The following is a 9,273-nucleotide window of genomic DNA, read 5'->3' as shown; positions in this document are numbered from 1 at the left end:
ATCAAGCTGGCACGGCGCGAGGCCCGCGCGGCGTCGCGTGGAAGGCATGGAGAGCAAAGCCCCTTCCCCGCGCGGGAGAGCGCGTAGCTTTGTACGCGTTGTTGTCACCCTCTTTCCCCTTGCCCGGGGAAGACGGTGGTTCATCGGCCTGGAATGCGCCAGAAAAATCGAGCATCTTCTATGGGACCTAGCCAATGACGACGCGCGGCTCGACGGGAGGAGAAGAGGGAGCTATAACCAGCGAAGCTATGTGTGTGTGCGCGCTAGCTTTGGCGCGTGTTAACAATCAGACGCGGCGCGCCCTATTTAAAGCGACCGCGCCGCTTGTTGAGTCAGTCAGTCAGTCAGTCAGTTCGTCAAGTGTTTTGCGACGTGCTCGCCTGTGTTTCGGCTGGACTCCCGGGGATCACCCGCTGCTGGCAAGCCCACAGACTTTCAAGGGAGCGGCGCTCGTCTCGTATGGCGGCCACATCGTGACTCTTGAGGCGTCGGACTGCAACAGTGCCCGGTGAACAATTTGGTGTTTGTTTATGTACCCTCTCGTGTTTCATCTGTTGTAAAGCCTCTACGTTATTGGATACCTGTGTAATTGCATGCTTAGCGTTTGTATTCTGTGAACCTCTCGTCTATGTATTTCAAGTGATCTTGTGTATTCCTTTGTATCGTCTCTTGCTGGGCATAAATTGTGTTTTGTTTGTTACTTCTGACTCCGATCCTTTCTCTGGTTTGAACCGGCGACCGCTGGGCACCAAACGACCACCCCCTTCTGTCACCACAAGGTAGTTGAATTCCGGCTGAGCTTGCCACGCTAGTCGAGGGCATCTCCTTTGCGACCGGAACAGCTACCCCCACTCACTCAAAGTGTGTCTGGGAGTGTGCGCACCGTTAAGGGCGCATCGTTGATAATACCCCCTTAATTATTAACGGGTGACAGCTGGCGAGCCTGTAAAGTGCGCAGATGACATTGACGTTCAGCAAAAACTTGAGTTGCGAGCTAAAGTAAATACCGAGGTGCACTGATAAGAACTAAGGCGGAAAAAGAGCAGCTGGCATGACACCCACTAAGCGTGCTCCGGGACTTGAAAGCAGAAATTCAAAACGTAATACAATGATTGAAATAGAACATAATGAGCGAGTAACAAGTGACGCAACGGCTATTGAAGATGCATTTTACGATTACTAGTGCGGGATCTTTTCCCCTCAGCCTGTAAACTATGACCTGTTTAAGGCGGAATACTTACATTTAATGCCGAATAGGAGTAATGAGATGAGAGAAATTTCGAACAACACTTTTCTGTTGCCGAAGTTGCGAAAGGCACAGACGACCTTAACCCTGCTCAATCGCCAGGCCCAAGATCCATTACCTTCTAAGTTTGCCTTCTAGTTTGCCTAAAATGCAAACTATGGTCTGTTTTAACCAATGTATTTAACGAGTCATATGACTTGGAAATTCTTTCACCTTCGGTTTTGTCCCCCCACACATTACTAATACCTAAAACAGATGCTCCGACGAAGCTGAAACAATTTAAATCATATTGGCCGATTTCTCTAATGAGTGTGTATTATAAACTTTTTTTAGAGTATTGGCGAGAAGGATAACCATCAGACTTGCGGTATAAAAAGACGCAGTATTGTTACAAACATACAGAAGGCGCGCAGTGTTCTGTAGGTATGTGATGCTACAGAGGCACTTGTTGCAATGCTGCAAATAGACTTGAAAAAAGCGTTTGACCGTGTCTTTCGCAACATTCTTTTTTCCCTTCTAGAGCATGGCAATGTTCGGAAGATAATTTAGAGTGGACTAAAATGGCTTGCACTAGTTGCGCAACATGCCTTATCTTGATAAAAAGAGTTGGAAAAAGAATTCGGGACGAACAGTCTGTGCGCCAAAGGTGGCCTCTTTCTCCGCTGTTGTTTTGCATCAATATTGAACCGTTCTGCTTAAGTATACTATATAACAATTGTACTGCAGGATTTCCACTGTATAGAGAAGAGTCTCATGCGTTGACTTATACTAAGGATGTTGCGGTTTTGTGCTCTAATTACCAAAGCATTTAAGAAGTGGTTAGAAAAGTTAAAACTTTCTGCGAAGCAAGTGGAAGTGCTGTCTACTGGGGACAGTTCTTTGGACTTTGGCATGCTGAATGGCATTGGACCCCGGCTTTCTTTGCCGATGTAACGTACCAACAACTACGCCTACGCATTAGGGTGCCTCGCTTGAATTCTAGGCTGACAGTGAGCCTTATTGACCAAGTAAGGTGGTAAAATTAAGAAAAAAGCAGTATTCCGTGGATTTAACCTCTAGATGTTTGGGCGTGACACAGCTTGCAGTTTGTTCTTGGTGAGCAAGCTGTTGTGCGTAATACAAATGCTACACTGATCCCGTCTAAATGTGCAAAGTCCCATATGGTGTTTGCAGTGTTTTTGTGGAGATCCTCTGCTGAAAGGACCAGTCGAACCAACATGTTTCGGAGGGTACGCGCTGGAGGCCTTAGTTTGTCATTATTTGTGCGACAGTTAGTCAACTGCTCTATTTTCTTTAAGGATACTAAGGGCCCCTTTTCATGTGCTGTTATTCAGTTGAGACAGGGCAGAGTTTTGCCTGGATGTGTCGCTACATCCCGTGTATTCAAGAAACTATTCGGTGATATTTGAAACAAGTTCAAGCTTTTCTTTATAGGCGGTTCCCATCGAACTATCTCAGTCATGTGACACGGAAGAAACTTAGAAATAATTGTCTCACTGTTCCCTCCACCATTGTATAGGACATGTACAGTGCAGGCCCTGGTCAAGATGTATTTGAAAGAGTTTAATAACTGGACATTACTCCTGAAGCCAAAACATTCTTCGTTACTACATAGCGAGACTTTGCCGGTTAAAACATGCTTGCAAGATAATATAATTTTTGTATCATGGGTAGTCCGCTGTTTATTATGCAAAGTGCATGAAACCGTACACCAGGTTTTTTTCGACTGCTCGGACGAACTTTTCGTCTGGGACACACTCCAAAGGACTCTTAAAAAGGATTTTCCAATGGACTCTCATGAAATAAGGTATCTACCGATTGAAAACGAGGGCGATATTCCATATGATATTTTAATGGCATTGGACCTGCAGAGCATATGGAGAAGCATAATGGCATTGCGTATTGAAGATCTTGACGTACTGCCAGTTAAACAATACTTTAATGAAAGTGTCGCAAGACATTGTGAACTTATAAAATGTGTGGAACCAGTACTTAACTGGCTCCCGCAGATTGCAATTTTATGATCTTTAAAAACAATTTCACCCTTGTACGTCAGTGAAATACGCCTGAAGGTTCCTGTGTAAATATTGTACATTTTGAGCGCGATATAAAAAGGTCCTGGTTACCTCAGTTGGTAGGGCGACTGCCCCGGAAAGGCGGTGGTCCCGGGTTCGAATGCCGGATCAGGACGTATTTTTATTTAACTACGTGTTTCTGAGAAAGCAGTATAGCTATCTTTTTAGCCGTATGACTCGGCGTGGGTGGATGTCAACGAGCAATTACTGCTTTATTATGAATCTACTCCACCTTAGGGAATTTCCCTAAGCATCCGACCTATACAATTTGTGTCAACGACTTGTGGTGGCAGAGTATTGAACGATGGAATTTGTGTTTTTCGAACGTGCAAACGCATTCCATTTTTCGTTTTTTAAGAAAACACTACTCCTAATTCTTGTTTGCTGTAAACCCTGTTTGTAGTTGGGCACGTAGACATTCTTCGGAACAACGCCTGCGGGTTTTCATCATTTAAAAGCCACCAAAAAGTTTCATTCCATTCTGTCTACCAGAATTTGTTGACGCGCATCATGGCCAAATTACGTTCAGCGGTTATTGTTACTGTATGGCTGCGTAGCATACCAATCAACTGCATTCAAGGCGGTGGTTTCCTGCATATGAATTATTAATCCACAAGGGTGATTTTCTGCATTTGAATTCGGTTTCGACTTTGTAATGTTTCACTTTGTGACGCATTTCGCACATGATGGCCTTTGTAGCCAATGTGCCTCAGCTAAATTTCCTCGCACGCTGTTTAAGCTGAGCATAGTCCTGAAAACTGCGATTAGTGAAATAGGTCACTTGTACATGCCTACAAATTTCGAAATGAAGTCGCAAGCAGCCAGAAAATTGTTTTCGGTAATATTGCACGTCCGTAACCTAGTGAAGACTACTGGAGGAAATTTTTCAGTGGCCTTCCGCCTGTGCATCAAAGCTATTGCTTTGGTGCACAGGCGGAAGACCCCTGATGCTTCTTTACAAAACTGTTCGCAGACGCAGTAAATTTGGTATGACCGTTTTATATGATTTCTTATATCGCAGAAACGAACATCGCTTTGCTATTGCCAGGCAAAGCATACTCACGTAAACAGGAAAAGTGGGTTTTGCTTTTGAAATGACAAACTGATTTAGAATACAAGGAAGCCTGCCATAATCTTTGTTTTCCAAGCGCCGTCAGCCTCATCGAGAACTCAGCCTTTTTTTTATATTGGCTCGTGGTGTAGGACTGTTCTGTAACGATACCTTATCAGCATAGGCCTATCTGCGTATCGCACCTATCACACTTCGCGATCTTCGTATGGAGCGCACTTTAAAAATACGGGGTGCCATGCACTGCAGAGCATTCATCTACCTACATCGCAGCAGGAACCAACGGCGTCCATTTGTGTCCTTGCCCTGGTTGAAGAAAAGGTATTCTGTTTTGGGGCCTTCGTTTAATTTGTCCCACATTTTACAGAGGAAGTTAAGTGGGTGTTGTTCTTGGGGGAAGTGGTGTTATCCTATTCCAAAGAAGCGTATGCTTTCACTGTAATTTGGCCGAACGCGGGTATTTTTTCTTGCAAGCAAATGCTGAGCAGTAATTCTCAGGAACAAATTTCATCATGTGTGCATTTTTTGCAGCGAAGTGGTCAGCCGACAGCCTAAATTAAGGATTTCACAGGGAACGATGATTTCGCCTATTCATATCCTTAGTTAACGCGTGCTTCAACTGTGAGAGTAATTCGTTTATGCTATTGTTAGTGTCAATATTTTCTTATTATTCGCTCTGCAATATTCTCAGTTGTTAGTGCGCTAGTCTGCTTATCCCAAGAGCGCGGATGTGATTATGATAGCAGCAGCCGCTCTTCGTTGGAGGCGGAACGCAAGACAACCATGTACTAGAACACATTACGTAACTGTATATTTTGGATTTCAAGTGTCAATGGCAGGTTTCGACGTTATAACCCATACACTATATCAAATTGTCTTTACTGAGAAGATTTTTTAAGGTTGCGAAATAAGAGAGCTTACAAAGAAGCCATAGTTTTTACTTTCTGCTTTCATTTCGCAGTACTTTCTCGGCGCTCATGATTTTGTCTTCGACATCGTTTACACCTTTTAGCAGCTGCCGACCTTTCTTGACAAGATTACAGTACGGTGCTTCGCGTCCATTTCGCAGCTTCAAGATGGCAGACCGGCCTCAGAGCAGCGTCGGCGGGAGGATAATGCGAGCTGCGCGAGTGGTGTTCAGGCCTTCTCGAAGCTCAGGCTATGTGGCACCCGAGGGGTCGAGTGACGATGTGGTTGAGTTTGAGGCCCCATCCGCCGCTGGTCGCCGCGCCGAGTCCCAGGACCCCTCTCGAACCGGAGAACAACAATCTGCTGCGGCGGGTCCGAGCTCCCAAGGCCCCGCCACATCGGGTGATGAGCGTACGACTGAAAGGGCACCTTCCGAACAGTCATCATCAGATGAATTCTTGCATTACGGGTCAGGGCGGCGCGTTACCAAGTGCTGTAAGAAGCGGAGAAGCAAATGCTGGGTGCTAGGAGGGCTAGCTTGTGGTGGCGCAGTGGTCATCCTGGCTCTCACTCTCAGCCTCTCTATGCGGTCGGGACCTGCAAAGATGCCGCCGGCAGCCCTACCATCGTGGCTTCCCTGGCGTGAACGCATTGACGACAATGGCCTCCCACGCTTGCTCCTGTGGAACGCCGACGAACCCGGACATCCATTATCGCTCAGTAACGAAACTAACAGTGGCTGCGATAAAACTGTGTGCAAGGTCGAAGACAGCCGCGATCCTGTGGTGTGCGAGATCACGGACAACCGCCGCCGACTTCTCAGGAGCGACGCCATCGTGTTCTACGCCGAACATCTAAACCTGACAGATATGCCTCCCGCACGAGCAGACCTTCAGACGTGGGTCTTCTGGGCTAGATCCTGACTGCCGCTCGTAGGGAAGGGAATCGTAGACAACCCGTCCTTATCTCTACCGCTCGTGGCGGGCGCGTTTAACTGGACCATGGCCAAGAGAGAAGACGCCGATATCGTACTACCTCACGATACATTCCGTTGCCACGCATCAGATGACGAGCTGCAGGACAAACGTTTTGATCGTCGCGGTGAAACAGCGCCCCTCCTTCCGAAAGGAGATGCTGCCTGGATACTTGACGACTGCGAGTTGAACCGCTTTGAAACTGAACTCAAAACTTCAGCGCGTGATCAGGAACAGTCTGGAAAGACTGACGGCATCATACACCTACGCCTGCTTCCGGCTTGCGGAGCGTATAGGTGCGCGACTCCAAAAGAGTGTGTCCGCTATATTGCCGAGCGCTTCCATTTCATTTTGGTTAGCCTGCGGCCCGAGTGTTTCCAGACCGCGTATGAGATGATACATGAAGCCTTCAAGTATGACTTGGTTCCTGTGGTCCTAATGTCATCGAAAGAAACATTGAACGTGCCGAAGAATTCGGTAATCACTTCGGCGAAACTGCAGCGTAAAGGTGAACTGGCCAAGTATCTGCGAGCCGTGCTCAAACAGCCGAAGATGTACCGTCGGTATTTCGCATGGAAGCAGCGCTGCTCGTTGATACCCCCAGACAACGTCATGTGCGCTCTATGCCGTGCCATGTGGGAGACCCCCATACGTCGGCGCCCGCATCCCAATGTGCTGGAGTGGTGGACCCGGTCCACAGCCTGCCAGGATGAGCCACTCTATGGCTTGGACTCGGCGTTCGTCAAAGAACCTTGAATCAACTGGATCTGACCTCGAGTCGCATACCGCTGATGCCGGCAAGAAATTCTTGGTGACGAAACACCGCCGTGCTAATGACGGTGTTGATTTGGTTTTTAGTTACTACTTTGTGCTCATATGTGCGGTAACCAGGCTAGAATTACGTGAGCATTGGAATTACGTTTACACAAGCCATCTGCTTTCCCTTGCACATTTTGAGCCCATCAGAGCCAATAAAGGTTTTTACTTTCATTCATTCTTTTCTGCCTTTTTCTGCAGCAGAGAGAATCTCTCGATTTTGTTTGTTAAATTTGTAACGGTGGTAATCAAAGAGACAAGATTATTGATAATGTGCGTTAACCGGAAGCGCTACCAACCGTTCTCCTGCCTGCGTAGCCTTGCACTGTCGAACAGCTTGGCGTATTCCGTACTAGGTTCTATGAAATCTGTTACTACTGGCGCACAGCGTCAGCCGCATGCATTTTGTGCACATCGAGCTTTCGCTCTGAAGACATCACGACTTAGCGATTTGTTGCCATTGCGTATATTTAGCTGTAGTTTTGTCGAGAATCTCGCGTATACGGCAAACGTTTTTTACATTGGAATATAGTACATCCCCACACCAAAGTCCTATCCGCGGCCAGAAATCTCTTCTAACATGAAATCTATCCAAAGAAATTAAGCGTTATGCTTACATATGGCTCATATACATATAAAATGACCACCAGATTTTCCTTGAATTTATCGTTCGTCGGAGGGCGGGCGTCAACTAGCAGCTTTTCACACATGCCCTTTGATCTCCCATGCCTGAACATGTTAAACTGCTACTGGGTTCTACGTTTGAAGGGCAGGTGTATATTTTTTATTGCCACCATATTGGTCAGGGCTATGTGCATAGCCGATACCATGGCGTATGTCTTTGTCGGTTTACTAACTTGCACAGATTACATCCGCAAACGTTTTGTTGAGTTTTTCAATGCGACCTATTTTCTTGCGAACACACGCAGCGTCTTATTATGCATGGTAGATGTGCCGTTTTTATCTCGGCTGCACATTTTTAAAGTCAGCTGCTTTACACGAAGCGTAATGCATATGGTTGATTCGTCACAAAAACAATAGTACATACGAATTCATACCGCCCATAGCATCAGGTTGTTGCATTTTTATTTGATATGTATACACGTTGCCAAAGTTTTGAAGGAAACAATGCTTGGAAAGGCACATTATTGGACGTTAGGGGCATGACGCGCCTGTGCTATCTGTGCTTTTCGACGCCTGTGCTATCTGCCGTGCGATTTGCGTGTGGTGGCTGTCAACTATTAAATATTGTGAAGCTATGGAGCACAATGGCCGCCCCGCTTGAAATCAGAGTCGCGACAGTTCATCTTCAGATTTTTACGCTTCTGGCCGACGTTCCTCGCGTACTCAAGCAGTGTCTCATTCACGTAACGTCTACTCCGTTCAAGGTAGTAGCGACCGAATGAGGAGAAAATTTTAAATACTATGCCTTGAGCACAAACATACCTGTTGGAATGTCGTGTCGTTCGCAGTCCTACACAGCCTGCCCAATTTTATAGAAGCTGGCAGAATTTCTACGTCAACTTTTTGAGCAATCTTAAAACTCTGAGACAAAGGCATGGATATGACAGATCTACAGCCTTTAGAGCGCAGCTCTTAGGCGCTCGTTCCTGCGTTTCGCGTCGTCGTCGTTGTCCCCGTCGGCGTTGTCGCTCGTAACAAGCTCCGCAGCTGAGGTAGCGCGCGCTCCTTCCACTCCCTCTCCCTCTTCCTCCGTTGCGGAGACGGGGTCTGTTCTCCATTTGCCGAAGCGCGGGCTCGCTATCAGAGGATGACGGTGTGTGCATCCCAATCCGAAACCAGAGCCAAGTTGTCTAGACTCACTAGCGGCGTCAGCGGCATCAGTCCGTCGCTGCTATCTCTTCACCGCGCAACGTTGCTATGGGCCCACGCGCTGCCTCCCGCAACCTCCCGATAACTTCATTACTCTCTTCATTTCTCCGACCACAAAGCTTCCGTCATATCAGTCAATAACTGCTAGTGAAGTGTTTCTTAGAAGAATGTGTGTGAAAAATACAAACGTTGTCTGTAATTTTACATACATGCCTTGCTCGAAATCTTTATCTCAATCTAAGGTAAAAGTAGTAGGCGAATATGTCTACCTAGGACAGGTAGTAGCCGCAGATCCGGACCATGAAAAGGAAATAACAAGAAGAATAAGATTGGGATGGAGCAAATTTGCTA

The 9,273-nt window shown here is 46.7% G+C and overlaps 1 pseudogene across 1 annotated transcript; it reads left to right on the top strand.

Annotated features, from left to right (window-relative positions):
- Positions 1–4,615: 4,615 nt before the first annotated feature.
- On the top strand, positions 4,616–7,298 carry LOC146195215 (alpha-(1,3)-fucosyltransferase 7-like; annotated as a pseudogene). Its single transcript, XR_014705983.1, has 2 exons — positions 4,616–4,711; positions 5,460–7,298. The product of XR_014705983.1 is annotated as an alpha-(1,3)-fucosyltransferase 7-like (transcript).
- The last annotated feature ends 1,975 nt before the right edge of the window (positions 7,299–9,273 follow it).

Source organism: Amblyomma maculatum, chromosome 3, assembly GCF_055883805.1.
Source record: "Amblyomma maculatum isolate TAMU_Amacu chromosome 3, ASM5588380v1, whole genome shotgun sequence".
In the NCBI taxonomy this organism is placed as follows: domain Eukaryota; kingdom Metazoa; phylum Arthropoda; class Arachnida; order Ixodida; family Ixodidae; genus Amblyomma; species Amblyomma maculatum.
Note: the sequence above shows the minus strand (reverse complement) of the source record. Positions and strands in the feature narration are given on the sequence as shown.